Here is a 7,556-nt window from a genome sequence, read left to right on the forward strand (position 1 = left end):
TTTTGATTTGCATTTCCCTAATGGCTAATGAGGTTGAGCATTTCTTTAAGTGCTTCTCTGCCATTCGATATTCCTCTGCAGAGAATTCTCTCTTTAGCTCTGTTCCCCATTTTTTAAGTGGATTACTTGGTTTATTGCTTTTCAGCTTGTTTAGTTCTTTATATATATTGGATATGAGTCCCCTGTCAGATAAAGGGTTGGTGATGATTCTTTCCCAATCTGTAGGCAGTCGCTTTGTTTTGATGACGGTGTCCTTTGCTTTACAGAAGCTTTTCAATTTCATGAGGTCCCATTTATTGATTGTTGCTCTTAGAGCCTGTGCTGTTGGTGTTCTGTTCAGGAAGTTTTCTCCTGTACCAATGAGTTCTAGGGTATTCCCCACTTTTTTTTTTCTAGCCGATTTAATGTGTCTGGTGTTGAGGTCTTTGATTCACTTGGACTTCAGTTTTGTGCAGGGTGATAAGTATGGATCTATTTTCATTTTTCTACATGTAGACATCCAGTTGGACCAGCACCATTTGTTGAAGATGCTATCTTTTTTCCATTGTATGGTTTTGGCATCTTTGTCAAAAATCAGGTGTCTGTAAGTGTGTGGGTTTATTTCTGGGTCTCCTGTTCGATTCCATTGATCCACCATTCTGTTTCTATGCCAGTACCATTCAGTTTTTATAACTGTTGCTCTATAGTACAGCTTGAGATCAGGGATGGAGATACCTCCAGAAGATCTTTTATTGTAGAGGATTGTTTTAGCAATTCTCGGTTTCTTGTCATTCCATACGAAGTTGAGAATTTTTCTTTCCAGGTCTGTAAAGAATTGTGTTGGCAATTTGATGGGAATTGCATTAAATCTGTAGATTGCTTTTGGTAAGATGGCCATTTTTACTATGTTAATCCTGCCAAGCCATGAGCATGGGAGATCTTTCTATCTTCTGATATCTTCCTCTAATTCTTTCTTCAGAGACTTGAAATTTTTTTTCATATAAGTCTTTGACTTGCTTGGTTAGGGTTACACCAAGGTACTTTATGTCATTTGTGGCTATTGTGAAGGGTGTTGTTTCTCTAATTTCTTTCTCAGCCCTTTTGTCTTTTGTATACAAGAGTGCTACTGATTTATTTGAGTTAATTTTGTATCCGGCCACTTTGCTGAAGGCGTTTATCAGCTTTAGTAGTTCCCTGGTAGAGTTTTTGGGGTCACTCATGTATACTATCATATCATCTGCAAATAGTGATCATTTGACTTCTTCCTTTCCCATCTGTATCTCCTTGATCTCCTTCAACTGTCTTATTGCTCTAGCAAGGACTTCCAGCACTATGTTGAAGAGATATGGGGAGAGTGGGCAGCCTTGTCTTGTCTCTGATTTCAGTGGGATTGCTTTAAGTTTCTCTCCATTTATTTTGATGTTGGCTATAGGCTTGCTGTATATCGCCTTTACTATGTTTAGATATGTGCCTTGTATCCCTGATCTCTCCAGTACTTTAAACATGAATGGATGTTGGATTTTGTCAAATGCTTTTTCGGCACCTAGGGAGATTATCATGTGGTTTTTTCTTTCAGTTTGTTAATATGGTGGATCACATTGATGGATTTCCGTATATTGAACCACCCCTGCATACCTGGGATGAAGCCTACTTGGTCATAGTGGATAATATCTTTGATGTGTTCTTGGATTCGGTTTGCAAGTATTTTGTTAAGTATTTTTGCATCAATGTTCATAAGGGAGATTGGCCTGAAATTCTCTTTCTTTGTTGAGTCTTTGTGAGGTTTAGGTACCAAGGTGATTGTGGCTTCATAGAATGAGTTTGGTAATGTTACTTCTGTTTTTATTTTGTGGAATAGTTTGAAGAGAATTGGAGTTAGCTCTTCTTTGAAGGTCTGGTAGAATTCTGCGCTGAAGCCATCTGGTCCTGGGCTTTTTTTGGATGGGAGACTTTTGATGACTGCTTCTATTTCTTTGGGGGATATAGGACTATTTAATTGATTTCCCTGGTCCTGATTCAGCTTTGGTAAGTGAAATCGGTCAAGAAAATTGTCCATTTCATTTAGATTTTCAAATTTTGTGGCATATAGAATTTTGAAGTAAGTCCTACTGATTGTTTGGATTTCCTCAGTGTCTGTAGTTATGTCCCCCTTTTCATTTCTGATTTTGTTGATTTGGGTGGTGTCTCTCTGCCTTTTAGTCAGCTTGGCTAAGGGTTTGTCGATCTTGTTGATTTTCTCAAAGAACCAGCTCTTGGTTTCATTGATTCTTTGAATTGTTTTATTTGTTTCTAATTGATTGATTTCAGCCCTGAGTTTGATCATTTCCAGCCGTCTACTCCTTTTTGGTGTGTCTGCTTCTTCTTTTTCTAGGGTTTTTAAGTGGGCCATTAAGTTGCTTGAATGAGCTGTCTTGAATTTCTTCTTGAAGGCACTTAGTGCTATGAACTTTCCTTTTAGCACTGCTATCATTGTGTCCCACAAGTTTGGGTATGTTGTGTCTTCATTTTCATTGAGTTCTAGAAAGGCTTTAATTTCTTTCTTTATTTCTTCCCTGACCCAGCTGTCATTTCGTAACAAGTTGTTTAGTTTCCATGTGTGTGTAGGCTTTTTGCTATTTCTGTTGTTGTTGAAGTCCATATTTATTCCATGGTGATCAGACAGGATACAAGGGATTATTTCAGTCTTCTTGTATCTGTTGAGGCTTGCTTTGTGACCAACTATATGGTCTATTTTGGAGAAGGTTCCATGAGGTGCTGAGAAGAAGGTAAATTCTTTTGTGTTTGGGTGTAAAGTTCTGTAAATGTCTGTGAGGTCCATTTGATTCATGACCTCTGTCAGAGATATTGTTTCTTTGTTTAATTTCTGTTTTGTTGACCTGTCCTTTGTTGAGAGTGGGATGTTGAAGTCTCCCACTATTAATGTGTGGGGATGTATATGTGGTTTAAATTTTATCAATGTTTCCTTTACAAATGTGGGTGCTCTTGTATTTGGGGCATAGATGTTCAGGATTGTGATGTCTTCCTGGTGGAATTTTCCCTTGATGAGTATGAAGTGTCCTTCCTCATGTCTTTTTATTAATTTTGGTTGAAAGTCTATTTTATCAGATATTAGAATGGCTACTCCTGCTTGTTTCTTGGGTCCATTTGCTTGGAAAGTCGTCTTCCAACCTTTTACCCTCAAGTAATGTCTATCTTTGTGTCTTAGGTGCGTTTCTTGTATGCAACAGATTACTGGGTTTTGTTTATGTATCCATTCTGTTAATCTGTGTCTTTTTACTGGAGAGTTGAGTCCATTGATGTTGAGAGAGATTAATGACCAGTGGCTGTTAGATCCTTTGATATAGATGTTGGCTGTGTTCATAAGGTTGTGTGCTTGGTTGCTTTTTGTTTTGCTGTAGTAAGGTTAATTATTTCTTGTGTTTTCTTGACAGAAGCTAATTTTCTTGGGTTGTATTTTCCCTTCCAGTGTCTTCTTAATGCTGGATTTGTGTGTAGGTATTGTTGAAATTTGTTTTTGTCATTGAATATCTTGTTTTCTCTGTCTATGAGGACTGAGAGTTTTGCAGGGTATAGTAGCCTGGGTTGACATCTGTGTTCTCTTAGAGTCTGCATGATATCTGTCCAGGCCCTTCTGGCTTTCATAGTTTCTGTTGAAAAGTCAGGTGTGATTCTGATGGGTTTGCCATTATATGTTACTTGGCCTTTTTCCCTTGCAGCTTTTTGTATTTTTTCTTTGTTCTGTATACTTACTATTTTGATTATTATGTGGCGGGAGGATTTTCTCTTCTGGTCAAATTTGTTGGGTGTTCTGTAGGCCTCATGTATCCTTATTGGCTTCTCCTTTAACTTGGGGAAATTTTCTTCAATGATTTTGTTGAAAATATTTTCTGGACCTTGGAGAAGGGAGTCTTCTTTTTCCTCTATTCCTATTATTCTTAGGTTTTGTCTTTTCATATTGTCTTGGATTTCTTGGACGGTCTGTGTCAGGAATTTTTTGGATTTAACATTTTCTTTGACAGATATGTCGATTTCTTCCATTGTATCTTCTACACCTGAGATTCTTTCTTCCATTTCTTGTATTCTGTTGGTTGTGCTTACCTCTGTAGTTCCTGTTTTCTTCCCTAAATTCTTCCTCTCCATTATTTCCTCCATTTGTGTTTTCTTTAATTTTTCTAGTTCTATCTTCAGGTCTTGAGTTGTTTTGTTTACTTCCTTCACCTGTCTGCTTGTATTTTCCTCTTTTTCTTTTAGTTCCTTCAACTCTGTCTCTTTTATTCCTTTCAGTGATTTAATTATTTCTTCTCTGAAGGCCACAAGCTGTTTGGCTGCATCTTCCCGTATTTCTTCACGGATGGCCCTAATCTGCTTGTCTTTATCTTCCTCCATTTCTTTACGGATAGCCATGATCTGTTTGGTTTTATCTTCCTCTAATTCTTTACGTATTTTATTTGTTTCCTCTATTATCTTCTTCATCAACATAGATGTAAGGTCATCTTCTTGATTTTCTATTATGCTGCATTGTTCAGGGCTGTCCGCCCCTGGATGGCTGGGTTCTGGAGATGCCATATTGCTCTGTCTTTTGTTGGTTGAGCCTTTACGCTGACCTCTACCCATTGGGCTGATTTAGGTGTTGGCTGTTAGTTTCTGTGCTTCCTGGGGTCCTGAGGTAGGGAGTATCCCCTTGGCCGGAAGATGATTTTTCCTGAAGGAGTCCTTCTCTGCTTTTTGGTTATGGTCACTATATGGCCAGTGTTTCTCAGGAGTTGCCACTGCTCACCTCAGGTTTATAGCCCTCAGTAGTAGCTGTGGTCTATGTTAGGCAGTGGGGGGAATCTCCTCTTACCCATAGAATTTCTCAAGACAGCTGCCCCACTGCTGGGTTTCTTGTTATAAATTTAGTGTGCTGCTGCTCAATAAATTTCCATGTACAGTCGTCTTGAAGAAACTGCTGATTCCCTAGCTGTGGGGTTTTCTCCCAACAGGGAAACTCAGTCTGTTATCCTGGGGTGCACAGTTCTGTCCGGGAAAGTGGGAGGTGCACTCAGCAAGTCTCTGGGCCAGAGGCTGATTGCTCCGCTCTGGACCTGGAGAATGTTCACCTAGGTTGAGTTGGCGCCTGGGGGCACTGTTCTGGTCTGGAGGCTGGGTGCCTCACTCTGGACCAGAAGCTGTATGTCTCTGTCTGGGATGGCGGCTGCAGGCACTGCTCTGGTCCAGACGCTGTGGGTGCAGCCCTCTTGAAGGACCAGGGATTCCCACAGTTTTGACAGTCTAGCTAGGGGTAACTGGTTGATCCTTGGCACAGTATCTGAGGGCTGCTGTAATGGCTCTCTGGCTTTTGTAGGTCTGAGGATGCAGCTGTGTGTCCCAGTGCCCTAGGGGAACTCAATAATGGCAGCAGAGCACAGTGCTCCTGCCTGCACTAGAGTCTGCGTGAGTCCAGGAAGTGTTTTGGTACTGGGTGTCCTAAGCGTTAGAGCTGCTGACCCCCTCCGCTGGGGGTTTCCTCCTGCCAGAGACACGCAGTCTGGTGCCCTGGTGCCCTGGTGCCCACAGTTCTATCTGAGGCGGCAAATCAGGCGTGCAAGCAGGCGCCTGTGTCCCGGCTCTGGGTCCGGACTGGCTCTTGGGGCACCCGCGGAACCCGAGTCTTTTCCAGGGGATATCTGGGTAACCTGGGTCGGTCCCAATTGTTTCCTGCTCTGTGGGCTTATCTCTGGACTGGGAAATCCAGTCTATGCTGTTGTGGGCCCACAGTTCAGTCTGGGACCGTGACCAAATTGCGCTGGCGGGTAGCTCTGGGCTGGCAACCAAGCGCCTGGCGGAACCGGGATCTCTTCCGCGGTTTAGCCTGGTGAGTTAAAGCTGATTGAATCCCCCACTGTGGGGTATCCTCTCACCTGTGAAACACAACCACTTGTGTTTTATGGCCGCGAGTTCTGATTGCTGGTCACTGTGCCAATCCTGCTGTGCTGCTCCTCAGAATGAGAGTCCTCCCGGCGCCGCCATCTTGCCCCACCAACATTTATTTTTGATTGGGTTTCACTACATATGCATGGCTGGTCTAGAAGTCATTATGTAGAGCAGGCTGGCTTCATGCTCATAGAGACATTCTTGTCTCTATCCTCTGAGTACTGAGATTTAAGACATATGTCATAATGCCTTGCTACCAACACAAAGTAAAATAATACCATGACTTATTTGTTTTCTCATTAAACAAAAATATTTAAAATGTATTTTGTCTTGATATTAATCATGTATAATGTTTGGAAAGTGCCATTGCTTTATTTTTTTATTTTTTTTTTTGAGTCCAACAGTGAAGAGTCAGTAAACATGGCTTAATGCTCTTCTCCAGACATATGTGCCAAATCCAGGTACAGTAAATAACAAACAAAGTTTATAAATTCAACTCTTTATAGATGATGGCTTCTAAAGCGAAGTTAGCTGAATTAATGTATTGGACAGTCTCCCATGCTTAGGGCGACCTGTGTTTGAAGGTGGGTGGACTGTGAATCCTTTTCATGTTTTACTCAGTTATGTGCCATCAGTTCTTTCCTTGATTTATATTATCTTTATAATTATTCTGTCTTTAATTCAGCTTCTTCTGAATACCAGATAGAAAAAAGAAGGTTAGTTTAAGAATGGGAGGGATGAGATAGATAATTTTAAAGAATTAAGAACAATATTCAGGAAATACAAAATAAATTCAAGGACATTCATGCATCTAAACATGCTTTGCCAATGGAGAAGAGAACTAGGAATGTATGGCTCTCTTTTTGCCTATAGGAGAGCGGTAGGAGCATGGCAGGACAATGAAAATAAAAAAAATAAAATAAAATGTTTCAGTTTTGCCCAAAAGATACTCCATCTATCCCTTAAACACAACCTTTTAGTGCTTGTCAGTTTTGCATTCAACAGAAATACAGACCTTGGATTCTGAGTTCTTTAGTCACATTGCGATACCTTTAAAATACGCAGTGATCTCAACTCTAACTGAACTCTAGATAATGCTCACCTTTGTAACTTTTGACTATATTAAACCATGTGCTCTGACTCTGCTAAAATAAACTCGATTTAACATAAATTCCACCCTGGCACATGGCTCTGACTTGTAGTCCTCCCAACTCTACCCAGAAATCTTTTCAGGAGATAAGAAAAAACAAAACAAAACAAAACAAGACAAAACAAGACAAAACAAAACATCTTTTTAGAGTTCTTGAACTTTTGCAAAGAAATCTGATAGAGATATATTATGCGTTTAAGAAGTCAGGGACTGCATTATTCAGCAGCATCGATGGCATTTGCAACTGAGGTCAGCCCATCCCCCACATGGGGAAAGCAGAGAACCAAGTCCTGGACTTGACATCTGACCTCTTCATGTGAACTGTGACATGAGCTTCCCGTGTCATGCAGGCCTGCTTCCTGACATGCAGGCCTGCTCAGTGTGTAGTCCATTATTGCATGTTGGATTGGCAGACAAAATATTATTTCTATTATTATTATTTCTAAAAAAAGCAAATGATGTGATATACTACTATGGACCTTTCATGTAGTTTTTCTGGGTATAGTCAGGTAGT

Source organism: Psammomys obesus, unplaced genomic scaffold (assembly GCF_907164565.1).
Source record: "Psammomys obesus unplaced genomic scaffold, mPsaObe1.curated_primary_1811, whole genome shotgun sequence".
NCBI classification, from domain to species: domain Eukaryota; kingdom Metazoa; phylum Chordata; class Mammalia; order Rodentia; family Muridae; genus Psammomys; species Psammomys obesus.